The 24196-nt window shown below is 39.5% G+C and overlaps 1 long non-coding RNA gene across 1 annotated transcript; it reads left to right on the forward strand.

Annotated features, from left to right (window-relative positions):
• The first annotated feature begins 20582 nt into the window (after positions 1 to 20582).
• On the forward strand, positions 20583 to 21125 carry LOC107741517 (uncharacterized). The gene is made up of 3 exons (XR_001640207.1): positions 20583 to 20832; positions 20915 to 20968; positions 21062 to 21125. It is a non-coding gene; the product is annotated as an uncharacterized LOC107741517 (long non-coding RNA).
• Positions 21126 to 24196: the final 3071 nt, after the last annotated feature.

The following is a 24196-nucleotide window of genomic DNA, read 5'->3' on the forward strand; positions in this document are numbered from 1 at the left end:
CATTTTGTCCGACAAAGAAATCAGCAGACAGGAGAGTTGATTAACGTTGGGGGACTTGAACTTGAAAAATAGTGTATATTGACGTCTTTCCGTGGTTGAAACAAGATACCGTTGGTGTTCACTCATGTTTATTTTGTGCTATAACTTGTAATAAGGAAGAGATGTTCGGTTCACGTGCCGCTTGAAGCACTACAGCGATCTGTTATGACACATTAAAGAGCCACAACATGCTATTTATTGTTTGCATTTCTTAAAAATAACTGAAATGTTGTTTCATTCCAAAAGTAACCTGTCTGTTGGCGAGTTGTCAGTTTTCTCTTTGCTCCGCAGTGTGTTTTTTCACTGCGTGAGAATGTGTGGTGTGACAGCGCCATGGCTTGTCGGACGTAGTAATGGTATAAGAGGAGTGGGTCTTTGCAAAGGGTCAGTTGTGGAGGAGATAAAAGGCTGGCATATCTTCACCAACTGGGATGGAAAAACCTGCAATAAAACTAGTCAAAAAAAAAAAAAAAAACTAAAATTAAATTAAATGCTTAAAGGGGTCCTATTATGCCCTTTTACGAAGTCTTGATTTGGTTTTTGGGTGTACTAAAATAAGTTTTCATGCTTGATTGTTCCAAAAACACATTTTTTTTCACATATCTTCCCCGTCTATCTCAAACACTCTGTTTAGTTCCAGTTTCGATGAAGCCCCTGTTTCTGAAATACAAAATGTGCTCTGATTGGTTAGCTGGCCCAGTGCATTGTGATTGGTGAACCACTTAGAGCATGTTCAGAAAATGACACACCCCTTTTTCGCCATGGAAACAACACACTACTAAAGCAGCTCTTTTCTATCGTGTTCCCTAGCACAGCTCAACCAGGCCTCGTCTGTGGGAGAGAATTATTTAAATGAGTGACACTGTGATTTCACAATATCCGGAAGAAGCGTGCTGTAGTCCAAATGAGCCATTTGTTGTAGTTCTTGAAAAGTGTCTCCTTTTAGAGTGGACTTTCAGCTTTTTTTTATGCTCAAAAAGCAACATTACACACTAACTAAAGTTGAAAAAGTTAAAAAGCATAATAGCGCCCCTTTAATCTTAGAACTGATAGTTGCACAAATATATCAAAATATTTAGTTAGATCAAATAATGCTGATTTCTTCAGCTCAGAATACATAGTGAGGGATGCTAACTTCATACTTGAAGATAAAATCAATTTTAAAGTGATCAGATCTTAAAATCCCATCATAGGCTGGTTTTCTGGTCCCAGGCCAGTCAACGTTGATGGTTTTGGGCTGGGGAACCATCTACCTTCAGCTTCTTTATCTTCTCAGCAGACTAGAAAGATGCTTTAATGGAAAGCAACATGCATTCTGCTTTCCTTATAGAAAACCTTCAGTGTACATGGCGTTAAACATTATATTAACTCACTTCTTGGTGAACCATTGATGATCATTACGAAAGATACTGCACTCCTTTTTTTTCTGTCATTATTCTCAGAAGTATTCATTATAGACACTTAGGGTAGGAACAGCCGTGTTCAGATGTGCGGAACCGCCTGTTTCTATTAACCACTAAGAGTGAAATGCTACAATTACTAATTAATTTCTGATTTTGAGTGTTGAGTGAAAATGGATTTTAGAACAGGAAAAGTCATAATATATTAAGCTTTGACGTCAACAGTCATTATTGCCATGACAAGTTACCATGGTTACATAAAAAAAAGTATTAGGTTTATATTTGGTCTTGATTGGTTGCATTTGACACAGTTAAACACAGTTTATCTTTCAGTATGCATCATATTTCTCTTTTATTAATATTTATTTTGAAGTTTAAATAAATACTTTCAGCTCATGTGACTTGTATCATCAGACAGACTGTACTGATACAGATAATAAAACATCTGTACCTTGAATGCATTGCAAGTGATTTTGTATAAAAACATCTGCCAAATGTAAAATGTAAATAAATGAGGAACGGACCAATTCAAAGATAATTGTTCTCAATTCTCATTCGCGTTTATGCTTTAAAATGTACAAACCAATGCCGTGATCGTGTTAAACCTGATATAATGCAGCACTTGCATGCAAAGCATCCAAGGGTGCATTTATTTATTGACGGTTTGATTGTTTGTTTGATTGATTGATTGGTTGAACACGAGTGTTAATGAGATTTGAAAGCTCTATAGCTCATGAGTTGTATATACTAGTTGTATGATACTTTTGTGGAGGTCGGTATTATACATTTCCTTCCACATTAATTTCATGTAAGAGAGATGTTCAACAAATGCAAAAAACTTCCATATTGTGTAGAACAGGTTGCATTGCTTTCAGCTGCATTTCCCAAAAGCACCGTCTCACCAATGGTCTCCACAATCTGCTTAGGTTACAATGCTTTTGGGAAACACTGCTCTTATCCACTGTACAGTATTTGCCAGACTGAATATGGCAATGTTTCACTCAAGACATCTTCAGGAGCTACACAGCAGAAATCACTTTTAGGATTGTCCTGCTTTTGGAGCTTTGTTGGTCTTGACAAAGGCATTTTCTTCTTTTCACTGGCATTCAGATATTAAAGTCAAGACTGCAACAATAGAAGCATTAGCTAGGCTAGCTGATTACTTTACATTTTAAGGATGTCGTCAGTTTATGCTGCTGTTAGCTTCTTCTTTGACAAGTGGATGAAATGAGACACGTTTTCCAGATAGGTCATGTGATGTTCAACACAAAGCCTGTTAAAATTTCTAGACAGATAAGTCCACCTGCTACACAAAATCTGGTAAATGAATGAATGAATGAATGAATGAATGAATAAGTAAGTCAAGTAAGTAAGTAAATAAATAAATAAATTTGATTTATTTATTTGTTTGTTTGTTTTAAATAATTCTCCATAAGTTCAGTCTAATTAAAAATTAATTACAGTCAAACAAATACACCACTCTTGAAAAGATAAAACCAGTCAAACAATGTAATAGAAGAACATTTCATGAACTCAACAAAAGAGAGATCCACAATAAAATCAGTGGAAGATAAGTGTTCTGTTGAACCAGAAGGCATACAAACAAATACTGGCCTGTGTTTAAAAATGAAAGTATTCAAAATGTATATTTTGGGTAAGGGAATGTTGGATGGATTATGGTTAAGGAACAGGGCAACTTTGGTAATATGGAGGACAACATTTAATAACACTTCCAACCACACTTGCTTCTCAAATCAGAATAATCCTCCACAAAATGTGACAAAAGTGCAACAGGCAGAGAGGAAGATTTTTATATATATATATATATATTACAAAAAAAAAATAAAAATAAAAATAAATCCAAGCCTGTTCCTGAACAGAAAGGAATTGATTTATTCAAGAGCTTGGTACTTGCGGACTGTTTCGTTAATGCCTTACAATTGACTGCTTCCTGTGTCTGAGATTACTTCCCTGTGTCTGAGATTACTTCCTGTGTGACCTGATCTTAAATGGCCAATGCAAAACTTTCTGCCTGAGATGGGTTGTCCATATTTGCATCAACCTTCCACAATAAATAAAGCTGAGTAAATGTTGACCAAATTATACTTTCTGGTAGAACAATGTTTGCAATTTGATCAATTTTGCTTTCAAAGATCCCCATTGAATATACCATATACCATGTCATAGTACCCATTACCCATTGACCACTCATTGTATTTGCAAATGTGGCTGCAGCCGTCTTTGTTTGGCTAAGTGAACTGGTTGTCGGATTGAGTGTTTAATGCTCATGCCTACATGTAAATGATCAGTTTATGGTCTCCTCCATTTCTGACAATAGCAAATCTGTTACATCATTGTCCCATAGCTTTGATCAAACACAAGCTGTTATTCAGATTTATTTTTTTTATTATTTTGCACAACTAAAAAAATATAAATAATCTGTATCTGCTCTTTAAATAACCTCTATGCCTCTGTTTCTCCCCTGCATGTTTGACATGGTTCATTCCCCATTATTTATCATATGCAACATGAATGCCCACCCAACAAACATGAGAGGTCGGCCCGACGTGCAGATCATGTCTATATTGCGTCGGTCGGTCCAGGACCGTATCTGTACGTCTAATCGACGTGCAAATAGTAGTGCCACAAACTGATCACCTCCATGCCGCGCCGAATTGAGGCAGTAATTAAGGCAAAAGGAGCCCCTACCAAGTATTGAATACATGTACAGTAAATTAACATACTTTCCAGAAGGCCAACAATTCACTAAAATTTTTTTTTTTATTGGTCTTATGAAGTATTCTAATTTGTTGAGATAGTGAATTGGTGGGTTTTTGTTAAATGTGAGCCAAAATCATCACAATTAAAAGAACCAAAGACTTAAACTACTTCAGTCTGTGTGCATTGAATTTATTTAATACACGAGTTTCACAATTTGAGTTGAATTACTGAAATAAATGAACCATGACATTCTAATTTATTGCGATGCACCTGTATATACATATGGCAGATATGAAAGTATATTTTCAAAATATTTTATTTACATTTTTATAATATTATGTCTAAATAAATTTTAAATAAAACAAAATAAACCATTTTAAATGTATATTTGCTACAAGTGAATTAAAGCATCAAAACATTATCATGTTTAATAAGAAAAAAGATAAGGTAACTTAACAGTGTTATTCAATTATTAGTGCTTTAAATATTAATTTTAAGTGCACATTAGATGATGGAAAAGGTAATCCAAATGTAAAAATATGGTAAATGAGCTTGTACAAATAAATATCCAATACTGAGCAATTCCGAGAAAAAAAAAAAAAAAAAAAAACTAAAATTAAATTAAATGCTTAAAGGGGTCCTATTATGCCCTTTTACGAAGTCTTGATTTGGTTTTTGGGTGTACTAAAATAAGTTTTCATGCTTGATTGTTCCAAAAACACATTTTTTTTCACATATCTTCCCCGTCTATCTCAAACACTCTGTTTAGTTCCAGTTTCGATGAAGCCCCTGTTTCTGAAATACAAAATGTGCTCTGATTGGTTAGCTGGCCCAGTGCATTGTGATTGGTGAACCACTTAGAGCATGTTCAGAAAATGACACACCCCTTTTTCGCCATGGAAACAACACACTACTAAAGCAGCTCTTTTCTATCGTGTTCCCTAGCACAGCTCAACCAGGCCTCGTCTGTGGGAGAGAATTATTTAAATGAGTGACACTGTGATTTCACAATATCCGGAAGAAGCGTGCTGTAGTCCAAATGAGCCATTTGTTGTAGTTCTTGAAAAGTGTCTCCTTTTAGAGTGGACTTTCAGCTTTTTTTTATGCTCAAAAAGCAACATTACACACTAACTAAAGTTGAAAAAGTTAAAAAGCATAATAGCGCCCCTTTAATCTTAGAACTGATAGTTGCACAAATATATCAAAATATTTAGTTAGATCAAATAATGCTGATTTCTTCAGCTCAGAATACATAGTGAGGGATGCTAACTTCATACTTGAAGATAAAATCAATTTTAAAGTGATCAGATCTTAAAATCCCATCATAGGCTGGTTTTCTGGTCCCAGGCCAGTCAACGTTGATGGTTTTGGGCTGGGGAACCATCTACCTTCAGCTTCTTTATCTTCTCAGCAGACTAGAAAGATGCTTTAATGGAAAGCAACATGCATTCTGCTTTCCTTATAGAAAACCTTCAGTGTACATGGCGTTAAACATTATATTAACTCACTTCTTGGTGAACCATTGATGATCATTACGAAAGATACTGCACTCCTTTTTTTTCTGTCATTATTCTCAGAAGTATTCATTATAGACACTTAGGGTAGGAACAGCCGTGTTCAGATGTGCGGAACCGCCTGTTTCTATTAACCACTAAGAGTGAAATGCTACAATTACTAATTAATTTCTGATTTTGAGTGTTGAGTGAAAATGGATTTTAGAACAGGAAAAGTCATAATATATTAAGCTTTGACGTCAACAGTCATTATTGCCATGACAAGTTACCATGGTTACATAAAAAAAAGTATTAGGTTTATATTTGGTCTTGATTGGTTGCATTTGACACAGTTAAACACAGTTTATCTTTCAGTATGCATCATATTTCTCTTTTATTAATATTTATTTTGAAGTTTAAATAAATACTTTCAGCTCATGTGACTTGTATCATCAGACAGACTGTACTGATACAGATAATAAAACATCTGTACCTTGAATGCATTGCAAGTGATTTTGTATAAAAACATCTGCCAAATGTAAAATGTAAATAAATGAGGAACGGACCAATTCAAAGATAATTGTTCTCAATTCTCATTCGCGTTTATGCTTTAAAATGTACAAACCAATGCCGTGATCGTGTTAAACCTGATATAATGCAGCACTTGCATGCAAAGCATCCAAGGGTGCATTTATTTATTGACGGTTTGATTGTTTGTTTGATTGATTGATTGGTTGAACACGAGTGTTAATGAGATTTGAAAGCTCTATAGCTCATGAGTTGTATATACTAGTTGTATGATACTTTTGTGGAGGTCGGTATTATACATTTCCTTCCACATTAATTTCATGTAAGAGAGATGTTCAACAAATGCAAAAAACTTCCATATTGTGTAGAACAGGTTGCATTGCTTTCAGCTGCATTTCCCAAAAGCACCGTCTCACCAATGGTCTCCACAATCTGCTTAGGTTACAATGCTTTTGGGAAACACTGCTCTTATCCACTGTACAGTATTTGCCAGACTGAATATGGCAATGTTTCACTCAAGACATCTTCAGGAGCTACACAGCAGAAATCACTTTTAGGATTGTCCTGCTTTTGGAGCTTTGTTGGTCTTGACAAAGGCATTTTCTTCTTTTCACTGGCATTCAGATATTAAAGTCAAGACTGCAACAATAGAAGCATTAGCTAGGCTAGCTGATTACTTTACATTTTAAGGATGTCGTCAGTTTATGCTGCTGTTAGCTTCTTCTTTGACAAGTGGATGAAATGAGACACGTTTTCCAGATAGGTCATGTGATGTTCAACACAAAGCCTGTTAAAATTTCTAGACAGATAAGTCCACCTGCTACACAAAATCTGGTAAATGAATGAATGAATGAATGAATGAATGAATAAGTAAGTCAAGTAAGTAAGTAAATAAATAAATAAATTTGATTTATTTATTTGTTTGTTTGTTTTAAATAATTCTCCATAAGTTCAGTCTAATTAAAAATTAATTACAGTCAAACAAATACACCACTCTTGAAAAGATAAAACCAGTCAAACAATGTAATAGAAGAACATTTCATGAACTCAACAAAAGAGAGATCCACAATAAAATCAGTGGAAGATAAGTGTTCTGTTGAACCAGAAGGCATACAAACAAATACTGGCCTGTGTTTAAAAATGAAAGTATTCAAAATGTATATTTTGGGTAAGGGAATGTTGGATGGATTATGGTTAAGGAACAGGGCAACTTTGGTAATATGGAGGACAACATTTAATAACACTTCCAACCACACTTGCTTCTCAAATCAGAATAATCCTCCACAAAATGTGACAAAAGTGCAACAGGCAGAGAGGAAGATTTTTATATATATATATATATATTACAAAAAAAAAATAAAAAAATAAATAAATCCAAGCCTGTTCCTGAACAGAAAGGAATTGATTTATTCAAGAGCTTGGTACTTGCGGACTGTTTCGTTAATGCCTTACAATTGACTGCTTCCTGTGTCTGAGATTACTTCCCTGTGTCTGAGATTACTTCCTGTGTGACCTGATCTTAAATGGCCAATGCAAAACTTTCTGCCTGAGATGGGTTGTCCATATTTGCATCAACCTTCCACAATAAATAAAGCTGAGTAAATGTTGACCAAATTATACTTTCTGGTAGAACAATGTTTGCAATTTGATCAATTTTGCTTTCAAAGATCCCCATTGAATATACCATATACCATGTCATAGTACCCATTACCCATTGACCACTCATTGTATTTGCAAATGTGGCTGCAGCCGTCTTTGTTTGGCTAAGTGAACTGGTTGTCGGATTGAGTGTTTAATGCTCATGCCTACATGTAAATGATCAGTTTATGGTCTCCTCCATTTCTGACAATAGCAAATCTGTTACATCATTGTCCCATAGCTTTGATCAAACACAAGCTGTTATTCAGATTTATTTTTTTTATTATTTTGCACAACTAAAAAAATAAAAATAATCTGTATCTGCTCTTTAAATAACCTCTATGCCTCTGTTTCTCCCCTGCATGTTTGACATGGTTCATTCCCCATTATTTATCATATGCAACATGAATGCCCATCAACCAGTCGTGAGTAATGGATTTGTCATAACCTACCATGCCTGGCTTCATTGCTGCTGCAGAGCGTGGGAGTGTAACACACGCATAGCGGCGTGCGGTGCATTGTGGCCGTGCAGACGGCTGTCTGGCACCATGTTTGTCAGCGTGTCAATGTACCGATGGGAGAGAGAGGTCAGGGAAGGTCACTCCACACCCGGTTGTACCTGTGAGTGATGGGAGGCAGTCAGGACGGGTCACCGCGGGCCCAGCGAACAGGACGTCTCAGGTACTGGAGCACAGCGGCTCCGCCGAGTCTAGTGAAACCACTTGACCTAATTAGAGTGTCACACAAGACTGATGTGAACAGCAGTCACTGAAAGAGGTCAGAGAACTTCATCATTTAAGTATGGGATTGTGAAACTAATTTGACAGCCCTGTCAGTCGATTTCATTAGGCCTGGTTTATTCTTAGCACTCTGCATGAGTGTGAGGATGTCCACGCAAAAGGTGATGCCATTGATTTTGATGATTTTGTTAAAAAAAATTAATTCCTCTGTGACTCATACTTAATGTAAAATACAGTGTAAAATGCAATTGAAAGAACATGACACATGCTATTCATATTTTAGGTTGGAGGGGACTTTTATTTCCGGAAAGCGTTTGATTAGACATAATTTCTCCAGTGCAATGGGAGTCGTTGATTCTTCTTTAAATTCATCATTTTGATGCAAATATTGTCAATGTTTATCATATACAATAGCAATCAAAATTATTAATATTAAGTAATAATTTACAAATGTAAGCTTTTTTGAAGATCCAAAGTTTTTGTTTTCACAAATTTAATCTACAGCAGTTTAGTGGCATATTAACCATTAAATGCATACCTCGGGTCTTTAGAGACCCGGGCCATCATTCACTACTTTCTCCCTCCTTCATTTTTTTAAAGTTAGACATCAACTATTCTTCAATCTATTCATTATAAAAAATATAACAAGAAAAAAAAATATCTATATATCTATATCTATATGTATATATCTATATATTTTGTAAAAAGTGTATAGGGTCTCTAGAGACCCCAGGTATGTAAATGTATAAGTCAATTTTTCTTGCACAACTATATACACATATCTGATGACTGATATCTCATTCCCCGTGGTGGCACTGTTTGATACACAATGATGACGTGATGTTTCACTCATAATTACTGCAGGCATAAAACAAAAGAATATCATAAGCAAGAATTGAACTGGTTTGAATGGCTTTACTGCAAAGCAATTACTGTACGCAATGAAATATAAATATAAATGTCACTGTCATTTGATTGTGGATGTGGTGAATAAGCTGCCAGTGATCAAAATATTTATTTTGAAGTCATTGAAAATGATAGTTTTGAGAGAATGGTTAAAGGGGTCATATGATGTTGCTAAAAAGAACATTATTTTGTGTATTTGGTGTAATGCAATGTCTTTATGCGGTTTAAGTAAAAAAAAAAAAGACATTATTTTCCACATACTGTACATTATTGTTTCTCCTCTATGCCCCGCCTTTCTGAAACGCATCGATTTTTACAAAGCTCATCGTTCTGAAAAGCGAGGTGTGCTCTGATTGGCCAGCTATCCAGTGCGTTGTGATTGGCCGAATACCTCAAGCGTGTGATGGAAACGTTACTCCCCTTACCATATTGTTATGCCGGAGTGACGAGACAAAAACATTAAAACCCATTATAAACGTGGCATTTGTTGCATCCAGTGGGGACATAATTACGGATTATAATGACTTATACTGTCTTTTAACGCGTTGCGTTGCGTATCGCGCCGCGTAAACATAAAACCATGTCTGCATTTGTGATCGGAGAAATGACAAAAAAAGTCTAACTCTACACTGCCCAAAAACTTGCGTTTGAATTGTCAGTGGCAAATTCTTTAAATATGCGGGCTAGAGTGAGGAACACACGGCGGGCTTGAGAACGGCGCGGCCGGCAGATTCGACGAAGAAGCGTCCAGAGGGCTTGCAGCAACCACATGTGACGACCCCGGGCTGGACTCTGCTTCGACCACAGTGAAAGCTGATCCAGCGATCCACAGCGAGAAGTTGATGTATTTCCTCAGCGACCAGCACGGATCAGCTCTAGGCATGACGAAGCGGATATCATCCTCTTTTGGAAGGACAAACAAAGTAGTTTCGCTTTCACAACGAAACACACAGCATCTTCACGACATGGCGGCGGCAGCAACAACAATACTACAGCGAGAATAAAAGTTACGCCTTCTTTCTTTGCATGAACATTTGGGCGGTGTTATGCAAATCTTCCCACATTTTGACGTAGACATGTGGGGGCGTGTTAGAATGAGCCGTTTTAGGTAGGCGTGGTTGACTCGCTACTGCAGCAGTTAGAGATCCATCCGTGCTGGATATATAGGTCCAGGTCGCTAAAGACCTGAATATGTAATAATGATTGATGAAACATTCATGCATTTGAGAGTTAAAAGAGATAATGTCAATATATAATTTAGCTAATATTTGTGAGTAACAGGATTTTTTTTCTGTTTGACAGGAAATAGCTCTCCATAACAGCAGGTGTCAGTAGTCTACTTTCATCATTCAAAAAGGGAAACCAAAACGTCTTGATTATGTATGTAACCCTCATTCCCTGAAGGAGGGAACGGAGACGTCGGTGATGACCGACGAATTGGGATCTCGCTTAGAGAGACCAATCCACTTCGTCCACATATGCACAACCGTTTAGGTGCATATGGAAGATTAGAGGTGATTGTAAGTCTATTGGAAAAAGGCAGAAAGTAAAGACAGGCTCTGAGGCTATACCATCGACCTACTCCTCGTCTTCCCTGACCTTGCACATTGTTTTTGCGAGAAGGCTCACTGGGGGAAACGCATACTTTCAAGGCACCACAGCCAGCTGTGTGCCAGTGCGTTCGTGCTGAGTGTTCCCTCGGTCAGGGAGTAAAACAACTGGCAGTGAGAAGTCTCTAGAAAGGCAAACAGGTCTACCTGAGCGACTCTGAAACATCTGAAAATCAGCTGGACCGTCTGGGGATGGAGTCTCCATTCTAACCGGGTTGTGCAGACCCAGAATGTGAAATGGCACAAAGCGACCTCAGATGCTTCGGAGTCCAGAGGAGCAGGTGGCGGGCGAGTTGCGACATGCAACTGGAGCGTAGACCACCTTGTCGGTTGATGTACGCAATAGTCACAGTGTTGTCCGTGCGGACCAGCACGTGCTTGCCTCGTAAGCGCCCTTTGAGACGATTCAAGGCAAGGCCTACTGCTAACAACTCTAGGCAGTTCATGTGCCAGTGCAGTTGGGGGCCCTTCCAAATGTGCGTGGCCCCCAGCCAGTGGTAGAGGCATCCGTGTAAACCACAGCATGCCTGGAGACCTGTTCCTGGGGCACTTCTGCCCAGAGAAAGCAAACGGGGTGAAGGTTTGGTGGCAGACCGGTGTGTCTTGGACCCGGTAAGTGCCGCGTTGCCACGCCCACCTCTGGACTCGGCCATGAAGCCAGTCATGAAGCGGTCTCATATGAAGCAGCCCCAGCTGCGTGACTGCTTCTGCCATATGCCCCAGGAGCCTCTGAAACTGTTTCAGTGTCCTGCTCTTGAACATATTCAGGCAGTTCAACACCGACTGAGCACGTTCCTGCGTGAGGCGTGCTGTCTGTTCAACTGAATCCAACTCCATACCGAGAAAAGAGATCCTCTCCATCAGGGAGAGTTTGCTCTTTACCAAGTTGACCCGAAGGCCCAACACAGTCCCTGTGTTCGCACAACTGATCCTGAGACTGAGCTAGTATGAGCCAGTCGTCGAGGTAGTTGAGAATGCGAATACCCCGCTCTCTCAGGGGAACAAGGTCTGCCTCCGCAACTTTCGTGAAGTCACGGGGCGACAGGGACAGCCCGAAGGGCAGGACCTTGAACTGATATGCTCGTCCTTCGAACGTGAACCGCAGGAATGGCATGTGCCGCAGAAGGATTGAAACTTGCCTGTATTCAGGCAGAGGGTGCATGAGTAGTACGTTTGATCGCACTCTCGAACCGCCCACAGCTGCTCACTGGTGAGAGAGGAGGGTGAGTATGATCCGAGACTGGCCCGTCCACAACCCCCGTCCCCTCTGGGGACCCAGAGATAGAAGAAAATGCTCTTTTGTCGAGGTTTTGGGTTCCACTGACCGTGAAGTCAGTGGCGAGGAAAAAAGAAACAAAAGATTCTCCGTCCTTGGGGAGGGAGTGGTGCGTTCACCATGTCCAGCTACCTCCATCTCTGGGTCACCCATCTCAGGGCCTCTTGCTCTTCCGCTTGCCACCAGGTTTACGTTCCTGCGTGAGGCGTGCTGTCTGTTCAACTGAATCCAACTCCATACCGAGAAAAGAGATCCTCTCCATCAGGGAGAGTTTGCTCTTTACCAAGTTGACCCGAAGGCCCAACACAGTCCCTGTGTTCGCACAACTGATCCTGAGACTGAGCTAGTATGAGCCAGTCGTCGAGGTAGTTGAGAATGCGAATACCCCGCTCTCTCAGGGGAACAAGGTCTGCCTCCGCAACTTTCGTGAAGTCACGGGGCGACAGGGACAGCCCGAAGGGCAGGACCTTGAACTGATATGCTCGTCCTTCGAACGTGAACCGCAGGAATGGCATGTGCCGCAGAAGGATTGAAACTTGCCTGTATTCAGGCAGAGGGTGCATGAGTAGTACGTTTGATCGCACTCTCGAACCGCCCACAGCTGCTCACTGGTGAGAGAGGAGGGTGAGTATGATCCGAGACTGGCCCGTCCACAACCCCCGTCCCCTCTGGGGACCCAGAGATAGAAGAAAATGCTCTTTTGTCGAGGTTTTGGGTTCCACTGACCGTGAAGTCAGTGGCGAGGAAAAAAGAAACAAAAGATTCTCCGTCCTTGGGGAGGGAGTGGTGCGTTCACCATGTCCAGCTACCTCCATCTCTGGGTCACCCATCTCAGGGCCTCTTGCTCTTCCGCTTGCCACCAGGTTTGGCGGGGACCTGGACAGGTGGGGCGGCTGCCCTGCGACCGGCTCCATGGCGCTGCTTAGCCGGAGGCTGCTGTATTTGCTGCGTGGGAGTGGGGGCGGCGTCAGGGGGCCGCCCTCGGCGACGAGCAGACTGAGGCGCTGCTGCTGGTGGCCGGGTGGAGGCAGCAGCTGCACGCCGGGGCAGGATGTGTTTGATGGCCTCGGTCTGCTTGTGTGCGGCGGAGAACTGCTGGGCGAAGTTCTCCATTGCGTTACTGAAGAGGCCGGTCTAGGACATGAAGGCATTTAAGAACTGAGTCTAGTCGGTCTCCCTCATGTCGGCCAGACATAGCCAGAGTTGGCATTCCTGGACCACCATAGTGGACATCGCATGGCCCAGAGACCGCGCAGTGACCTTCGTCGGCCATAGCGTGAGGTCAGTAGAGGTGCGGAGCTCTTTAAGAACTTCTGGGTCGTGCCCACCCTCATGCAGGTCCTTCAGTGCCTTGGCCTGATGAAACTCGGTCAGGCCTGACGAGTACCTACAGACCTGGGAGGGGAGTGACGGCTTGCCCCGCCAGGTGACAGCAGTATTTGGACACAATTGCATCGCAGCCGACCGCTCCACCGGAGGGACCTCCGTATGCCCACGCGCTGCCCCACCGTCGAGGGTGGTGAGGGAGGACGGTTTCTGGCAGTGAAAGGTGCCATCCACAACCCAGTGAGCTCATCATGCACTTCCGGGAAGAAAAGCACTGGGTTGGGGCCCTGAGAACCAGCGCGAGCAACCTCGAGAATCCAATCGTCCAGCCTCGAGGGTTCGGGATGCGGTGGAGGCTTCCACTCGAGCCCAACCCTCTCTGCAGCACGGGCAAGCATAGCCACCATTTCCGGATCCGGATCCGGTATTTCTGGCCACCTAGAAGGCAGCAGCGCTGCCGGATCATCATCTCCAGAAAGGTCTGGCTCACCCTCCGATGCAGCGATCGACATACGATCGTCGGGGGAGCGCCAAAGGATACAAGTGGTACCCCACGGGAGGGTCCAGCCTGTTCCCGGGGCTGCTCCACTGGCTGCGAAGTGCCGGTGGAAGGAGGAGCCCTCAGAGGTTGGTTTCTCGGTTCCTCGATGATCTAACCGTCACCGTAAGACCAGTCTAGCTACTGCCAGAAGTAGCGGCCCCCCAGCTTTTGCCAGGGAGAACACTAGATCTAAGCAGAGGCACGGAACCCCGCCCCTTTGTAGGAAATGGAGCCTGGTCCACAACTCCATGACGCAATGAGAGTATGACTCGTCCACAAACACCGCCTCAATGTGCTTAACGCACAGACACATGAGGCATCGATCGTGACCATCAACCGGCACCAGGTAAAGACCACATCCAGAAATGCACAGGTGGAAGGGCATCTTTAAAAAGACGCATCTTTAAAAAGACTTCCACCCGTAAATGCTCTTTTAGAGATTACTCTTTTAGTGTGCTGAAGCGCACAGGGGAGATGGCTGCCTGCAACACAAACAGGGGATAGTGCAGCCTGATGTGTGCAATCCACTCGACACGGGAAGAACCACCGTTCAACCACGGGCTGACGTGCCATACCATCAATACCAGATCTTCCCAAGAGTGTGCTGAAACTCATTGAGTCTTCACTCTGTAGCAGAGAATTCAGGAGCAGAACAATATAACCGCTCTGCTCCGAAGCAAAATGCTGAGTATACGTTGCACCTGCTGCCTAGTTACGTATACTCACGCTGCAATCAGTGGCAGCTGGATGCAGTCATCGCATGCCAATGTGCATTGGCTCGTTTAGTTTACACTCGAAGTGTATCGGTCTCTCTAAGCGAGATCCCAGTTCATCGCGCATTACTGAAGTGACGTCGAGAGTGACCGACTGAAAGGGAACTAGAATTATGGATTTACAAACTGTAAACAAAGCAGTGCTTGCTTAACATTGTGAAATTAAATCATGTCACTCAGTTGGTCTTCACTTTATTCTTTCCAGACAGTACAGTGGCCGAGAGAGCTCAACGCTTAAAAAAATAAATAAATAAATAAAACACCAGCAAATTAAGAAAAAATCATCGTCAGTTTGACAACACATGCACAATAAATACTTGCAACGCGACTAAATACAGAAACACACTGCAAATACTCACAAAGTGACTAAACACAGAAACGCACTGCAAATACGCACAACACAGCCAAATACAGAAACCCGCTGCAAATACTTACAACACAACCAAATACAGAAATGCGCTGCAAGTACTCGTAGCGTGACCAAGTACAGAAACGTGCTGCAAATACACAAAACACAACCAAATACAGAAACCCGTTGCAAATACCAACAACACAACCAAATACAGAAATGTGCTGCAAATACTCACAACAGGATTTTTTCTTTGGTTTTTAGATTATAGTAGAAAATAAGCTCTGTGACCAACAAAAGTTTATGATTCTTACACAAGTTTGTCAATATTCACAAATGAACAAATTTTTTATGAATTTTGAAGCCTAAATACATTCACCAAAAGTAAAAATGCTAAACATAGGCCATAAACAAACTACAATACAATTGCATGTTTTCAATGTCCCCACCGACAACTCTTTCAGTCTTTACTTAAACATATGTTCAAAGAAAATTTGAGTTGGAATTCTAGTTTGTAAGAGTGTGATTATAAACACAACGAAGCTGTGAAAGCGATTAGTGAGTAGATGAGTTTACCTGTTCACCATTATTACATTTAATGTCCCTGACAACTTCTGTAGTTTTATTTGGCCACTTGTTAAAAGTTGACTAAAAGTCAAAGTTAAACACTTGAATAATGAAACCACAGTTTCAGAGTATTCTGAGTATTGGGATTCAGAAACAGCTTACTCCTACACAGCTCATCTTTCTGTGGCTGAATAAATATGATTATGCTTATATTAACTGTTCAGCCTCCTGCACCTCTTATCACCTTCTTTTTGGATCATTAGTCATCAGATCCTCTACTGCAGGTGTCATGATGGTCGCAGCCATTTTAACTGCAAATTCAAGTGAGTTAAGTGCTGCTAAAAACAAGCTCTAACATATAATTTCATGTTTCAAGTTCATTTTGAAAGTGATGTCTGAGTGGGTGAGTTATTTACTCTGTAATTAGTCTATCCAGTTCCATGCATTCATGCTGATTTATGAACCATTTGTGAACATGAGAGGTGGGCATTATCTAACTGGCGTCATTGTTTATATTTATTAGTATGTAACATTGACAGGTTTAAAAATGCATTTTTGTATATTTGGGTAGATGCTGAAATGTAAAATATGGACGTATTGACAACATGTAAAATGTAAACATTTTTACGTATTTACAGCTAAAGATATTTAAAATATTTACAAATCTTTTATATTATATTTTTATAGTTGCACTTTTAATATTTTACATATACCTTACAGATACCTTTTAGATCCCTTAATCCTCCCCCAAACCTAAACTTAATTATTTTATATCTTTGTATAAATGTTTCTCAGAGACATGTCTCTTATCTTTCCATGATGCTATTGTGTTATCCGGAACTGTCCATGCTTGTTTTCCAATGCTGTTGTAAATATTTTGAAAGATATACCAATCGTACATTATATTATAGTCAAAAAAAAAAAATAAATAAAGTTTTGTTATGAGATTATGAGATTTTACTTTTGTGTATGTCACTCAGAAAAAAAAAAGAAAGAAAAAGAAAAAGAAAAAAAAAAAACTAAAAATGCCTTCAGGGCTGAAAGGATTAAGTTGTTAATTGCTGAAAATATGGAAGCTTGAATTTGTGTCTGTTCCTCACAATTGTATGGATTCTTAAGATTTGGATTACATCACACTAATAAAATGTGCTACTTTTGTGAATTTTTGTTGTGTTTTTAGTGTATTTAATAGATTTTTGTCAGTCACAACATGACTGAGAAAACGCCTTTTGTGCCCCTAACAAAATAAGTCTTACATGATAAGTAATGGCTAAACGATTTCAGAAATGTTATTCATTTTAAGCTTTTAAAATTAGTCTTAAAACTAGTCGTTATGTAATCCTTCAAAACGAGCTGGCAGGAGGTGTCACACGCAACTGAACAAAATATAATTTCATATTAAGTAAATGATTAAACTAAATGTAAACTAAAAAAAAAAAAAAGATCCATACACATTTGTACATTAGTAAAGTTGTTCATGCATGAATAATTACAATTTTAGATGCTGTCAATAACTTTTAAAAGTTTCAGTATCTGTGTAAACAAGAAAATGTACTTGTTGTAGAACCACAGTTTAAGCAGATTGCAATGCACTTAAAAATACATGAACATACTCTCATTCACAGTTATCAGCCAAACATAGCACAAAGGAGGCACTGCCATCTCTCACATGACTTTTCATCTGTATCACACCATTCCCCCTCACATTCACCCCACATTAGGAGCTCAAGGTTGAAATGAGACGCTGTCTCCCTCCAAATTGTCATCCATTTCGGTTTGAGACTAGAGTCAAACAAAGCAATCAATGGCCAATGTGTTGGATAATATCTACAGTATCTCAAAAGCATAATTTTCTGTTTGTGACAGACGTGCAACCGGATGCATCAGATCTGACAGGATTTCTAAAGGCCTTTTGTGCTTCACAAAAAAAGATGTTACACACATTACATTCGTTTAACTGTGTTATGGGTTTGTTTTGTTTTTTGCTTTAATCTGTGACTAGGTGGTATGAAATTGTTTCTGCACAGCATGACATTTATTTCATACCCTGACTTGACAGTAGAACTACAGTATGTGTCCTGTCGCGGCTTTGCTAAGCCAGACATCAAGTATTTTTAGGCATGTTGTACTATGTGGGATACCAGTGTAATTGGTCGACTGGAATAGTTTTATTTGGAGAACTGTCACACTGCTCGCACACTTCTCACACTTTGTGTCTTTATCATTTATCTATCTGTCTGTCTTTCTTGTCATTTTCTCTCATTATGCCCCATCAGATCATCAGAGAGAAGGCAGAACTTCACTTTTCCCCTATCCTTGCATATCTACAATATTTAATAACTAGATTTTCTGAAGAAAAAGGTGCTAGTTTGTGCCAAACTTGCTGGCTCAAGTCAGAGTCCTGCACCCTCAAGTCTATTATATAGTCTCTAAATATGGCTCAGGTCGCACCTTCAGTGTAAGTCCAGCCATCATGACACACGTTGTACTTTAAGAGCACTGAAGAAATGCTATAAAACCAGCTTGAGACCATCCTAATACACACAGTAGCAATCCACAGCTTTCTTCAACAAATGCCGCTGCCATGATGGCTCCCTACTTCCGTTTGCAGGTGTCCCATTCTGGTGTCAATAAAAGGTGATCAATAAACCACAAGTATAACTGATAACATACATATCTAATTCAGTTCAGCAAACATCTAAGTAATCAATCAATCAATCAATCAAATCAACCAATTTCCAAATATACTCAAAAATTGCAAATAACTTGCAAATATATTTTCTACCATATTTTCTTCTAACAGATTATTAGGTTGCATGTTTGTACTTGAACACTTGCAACACAGAAGAAAAATTAAAATAAAACTTGCAATAGTATTCAATTAAGCACTTTTTACAGATGTTTATTAAAAAAATGATCAACTCCCACCTCTACTGAATAAAACAACGGTAATGTAAAACACTTAGATATCAACAAGCAACTGCTGGAAACTGCTCTCAAAGTGGACAAAGGGGAAGGGTACATGAGTGTATGTGCCATGTGCTCAATAAAATAACATGGTGACCAGACCTGCGTGTACTAGTCAGGAATAATGTTTTAGGAAATAAGATGTGCACCATTTAGCTGAGTAGACAGAATCTTCTACTGCAGGAATGAGGGGTTCCCTTTCATGGGAACTTCAAACTGCGTCCTCTAGGGGTCGCTATGGGGAACGCCTCATCGTGACCCGTGTCTGAAGCTGTCCTTGTGGTAGTATTGAGCAGTGCTCCCCTTTATCAGAGGGTTACCTGCAAATGAGCAACGTTATTCCTCTGAATTCGGAGTTCTCCTCTCACATGAGAAGTTGAGTTCCAACGAGTTGGTGTTTTTTCAATGTATGCTTCAGACACGGGCCACGATGAGGCGTTCCCCATAGCGACCCCTAGAGGACGCAGTGTCTCGTTCCCTACTCAGGGAACTATGGTTACATAAGTAACCTGAGACAATTTTACATTTATTAGAAAACATGACACCACATTATAATAATGACAACGTCATTTCAAAGCTCTTGCATATGTCTGGACAATGCTGCTTTATAATTTGATTGTTTTTCTGAGAGAAAACCTCCTCTGCTCTATAGTCAGTGACCTTTCTAGAGGGCATTGATGTGTGTTTGCATGTGTGTGTTGCATACATGTGCAGCCTCACAGGGTTCAGCAATCTGGCCAGTTGACGACAGGTGCTTGCTGCCTCCCGGCCTGTTCAAGGACAGCTCTCCATCTCATTGTCAAGATGCACCTTAAATCTGGAGTCATGAGTTCAGATGAAAAGCAGGAAAGCATATGTAAAGCAAAATATTACACAATGTCCTTACCAGGGTCAGAGATTATAATTTTTTTCTTTCATTAAGGGGCAAACCAGGATATATATATATATATATATATATATATATATACACTGAACAAAAAGATAGAATAGAAAAAAAAGAATAGAACAAGCTAGTGTTAGAGGCTTTTGAGTTAGAGGATTTTTTTGCTTTTGTTAATTGTATAATAAATAAAAATAAAAGAAATACATAGAATGCAAAAAGATTAGAGAAGCTAGTGGTAGTTTTTTTTTTTTTTTTAAGGAAACAAGCAGTTAGTAAATAAATAGAGTGCAAGTCTAAAATGGGTACGTTTTCTTTTTTGTTTTTTTTTCTTATAAAGAATATAATTAGAATAGAGAGTGTTAGAGTTAGAGGGTCAAATAAAGATGGAAGAGATGTGTTTTTAGCCGATTCTTGAAGATGCTCAGATTGATTTGGGCAGGTCATTCCACCAGGAGGGAACATTTAATTTAAAAGTCAGTGAAAGTGATTTTGTGCCTCTTTGGGATGGCACAATAAAGCGACGTTCACTTTTAGAACGCAAGCTTCTAAAGGGCACATATATCTGAAGTAATTAATTTAGGTAAAGGGGTGCAGATATATGCATATATATTAATTGTTTCATTTTAACTCTATTCTGGTGACATACAGAGCCAAAATTATGAAAATTATGAAAATTGTGCCAGTGTCCAAATATATATCGATCAAACTGTAGCACAATGGAGGCACCACCGTCTATATATATATATATATATATATATAAAACATTTTTTTTTTTTTTTTTTCACGTTATTTTCTTATACCCTTTATAGTTAACAAACTGCAACATTAATTAACACCATTTTTGTGATTGCTACATTTTTTGCCACTAGGTGATAAAACATAACTGGCATGATGACTTTCTGCCAAGATCCAGTATTTATGTGTGAAAATGATGCTTTGACAGATTATGATTATGTGAGCTTTGCGTTCATACATAATTTATTGTGATGCTGTTCACTTCTCACACTTCCCTCAAAGGTAAACTTGTGGCATTGGCAGTAGTAGATGAGAAGAATCCGCCTGAAAAAAGCATTCGGTAAGCAACATCAGAAAATGTGTTTATTCTTTTTTTGTTTTTCATTATTTCCCACTCTAACGCTCAAAATTGATCCCTTTAGTTACAAAACTCTGATGGAAAGGCTGTCAACTGAATACAGAGATCATTACAAAAGGTAAGTAACAAATGTATATGGAACATGAAGAGAAGGTGCCAAATATCATATTATTTGTTAACAAAGAAAATATAGATTTTTTTTTTCTCCTAGTGATTACCAGTTTGGTTATATGGATGGTAATGAATATATCAACGGTTTAATTATGGGGTGAGTTGAATTGGACGCTCAGATTGATTTGGGCAGGTCATTCCACCAGGAGGGAACATTTAATTTAAAAGTCAGTGAAAGTGATTTTGTGCCTCTTTGGGATGGCACAATAAAGCGACGTTCACTTTTAGAACGCAAGCTTCTAAAGGGCACATATATCTGAAGTAATTAATTTAGGTAAAGGGGTGCAGATATATGCATATATATTAATTGTTTCATTTTAACTCTATTCTGGTGACATACAGAGCCAAAATTATGAAAATTATGAAAATTGTGCCAGTGTCCAAATATATATCGATCAAACTGTAGCACAATGGAGGCACCACCGTCTATATATATATATATATATATAAAAAATTATTATTTTTTTTTTTCAGTCTACACTGCAAAATGAATCTTACTTACATTTTTTATTTTGCTCTTTTTTATTTATGCTGATGAGAGCATTCACAATTGCAGATTCAGAATTCTGTGAGCGTGCACATTTAACAACTCCGGCGGACAAATCCAGACACCTCTGAATGGTCACTGTATTCATAATCTGAACAGAAATGTGTGTGATTGTGTCAGGCCTGTATTCCTGTCTTGTGTTGTGTTTTCCTCCCCCAAGTTTCTCCCTCATGTTTCCTTATGCCCATATTTGGTTATGTTCCTATCCTCATTGTTTCATTATGAGTTCATTAGTCTCCACCTCTGTTTGTTTAATTATCTAGTTTACTCCCTATTACTTAAGCCCTGTGTTGTTTCCAGTCTAGCGTCCGGTTTTAAACGTCGATGTTGTGTTTCCTGTGTGTCCCTGCCTGCCTTGATTTACCCCGTCTTAGATGATTAAAGACTTTGAGTTTATCCCACGTCTCCTCATTCTTTGTTTCGCCACAGAAGTCAGTAACTTTAAACTTCACTGCTAGTACTGGTTTGGACCCCTTTTGCTGTCAGTACTGCCTTAATCCTTCACAGCACAGATTCAACAAAGTGCTTTGAGGAAAACATTCCTCAAAGATTTTGGTCCATACTGAAATGATAACATTTGATGCAGGTTTGTAGGCTGCACATCCATGATGTGAATCTCCAGTTCCAACACAATCCAAAAGGTCCTCTGCTGGATTGAAATCTGGTGATTGTGGAGGTTATATGAGTAAAGTGAACTTACTGTCATGTTCAAGAAACCAGTTTGAGATGATATGAGCTTTGTGGCATAGGACATTATCCTGCTGGAATCAGCCATCCCAGGATGGGTACATTGTGGTCAGAAAGGGATAGATGTGGTCAGCAACAATATAGGCTGTGGCATTTAAACAATGCTCAATTGGTAGTAAGGGGCTCAAAGTGTGCCAATAAAATATAATTCACACCATTAGATCACCAGCAGCCTGAACTACTGATATAAGGCAGGATGGATCCAAGCTTCCATGTTGTTTATGTCAAATTCTGACCATATCATCTGAATGTTGCAGCAGAAACTGAGACTCATCAGACCAGCCAACCTTTTCCAATCTTCTATTGTCCAGTTCAGAAGAGCCCATGTAAACTGACTACACTATATGCACGGCTGCTTCCTGGTCTTAGATGAGCCAGCTCAGTAATTTCTGGTCAACTGTCAAAATCATCTGTGAAGATGTCTTTCTACACTCGCTGCTCATATTTACTTCATATTTCTTCAGACAGAATCATAATTTATATTCATTTTCCACTGATTTACGCGATCTGATGATAATTAGCCACTCCCTGGGCTGTCTCTGTGTGTTTAATCTTCCGTGCTCGCGCACTGACTGACAGTCGCCTTGTCGATCTTTTGCGTCTCATAACAAGCCCGTCTCATCCTGTCACGCGTTTCCTTCACTCTTCCGTGTTGATTTCTGACCACAGCAAACACAGAGAAACCTCTATACCAACGAAATATCCAAATAATAAACACACAATTATGATAGTATATGGTTTGTATGTGATTTTCTTGAGATTTGGGGTATTTTCATAACAATAATGAATGTGTACATCTGAAATGCTAATTTGTGCAGTGATATAAAAGGCTATAAATAGCATATTTTTACAACAGTAAACGACCAAATTCCACATGAGATCGCAAAAAAAAAAGAAGTTTTTAATATTTGTATTTTTGTTTTCATGTTTGAGCTTATATATCTTTGTTATCATAAGAGTAATTCTGATTCCTGAACAGTAATTTTTGAAGTGTCAGCTTTGTGAACATATGTTGATTATGTATCTAGTAAGAAAGACTCATGAGCAGCAACCTTTTTATTTTGGGTATGTAATTTGTGTCTCCATGCTGGAAATGGGGGGTGACAGCTAAGGGGTTAAGTTGTACATATCCAGTTATATTCATGACTATGACAGTAAGTTATCAAGAATATTTAGGGGGATGACATTATCAACAAATTTACTGTATACTCCATCAGCCTATGACTTAGGTGCTAAGTGTGCACTCTGAGACATGCAATGCACTTTACAGGGCACATCGTAATCCACAAGGAAGCCTCTTCTGACCATAATTGCCATATCTGGGCTAAGCAGAGTAAGAATACCTGACTCCACAAACATCTGTTTGTCATTTACTGACCCAGCAAAAACAGGGAAACAAAGGTTACAGCACCATGGAGGGCCATGCCAATCATTCCCTTCAGGGTACAGTGGGTTTGAATATACCTCACTCTGGAGTAAATGGAAGGTGGGTGTTAGAGACCTGAGGCCTGATGTATAAACATTGCGTACGCACAAAATGGGCATGGAAATGTGCGTACGAAATTTTACACGCACATATCGGGATTTATAAAAAATAAACAAGGCGTAAATATGTGCGCACCGTACGGACACTCTAGACCATGCGTACGCACTCTTTTAATCACAGCGAGGATTGCTTAGAGTATGACAATTCCGCTTTAAATTGTGTTCTAAATAGCAAAACTCATGTTCTGAGAAAATACTTTTGCACGAATAATGATCATTGATGTGAACTTGATTCATCTGATGGCTTTGGAACACAGATGGCAACAACAGACATAAGGATGCGCTCATTGTTCAAACAGTCCATTGGCTGGTTTGAACAGGTCCGATGACAGTAGA

This window comes from Sinocyclocheilus rhinocerous, unplaced genomic scaffold (genome assembly GCF_001515625.1).
Source record: "Sinocyclocheilus rhinocerous isolate Xijiao unplaced genomic scaffold, SAMN03320098_v1.1 scaffold134, whole genome shotgun sequence".
Taxonomy (NCBI): domain Eukaryota; kingdom Metazoa; phylum Chordata; class Actinopteri; order Cypriniformes; family Cyprinidae; genus Sinocyclocheilus; species Sinocyclocheilus rhinocerous.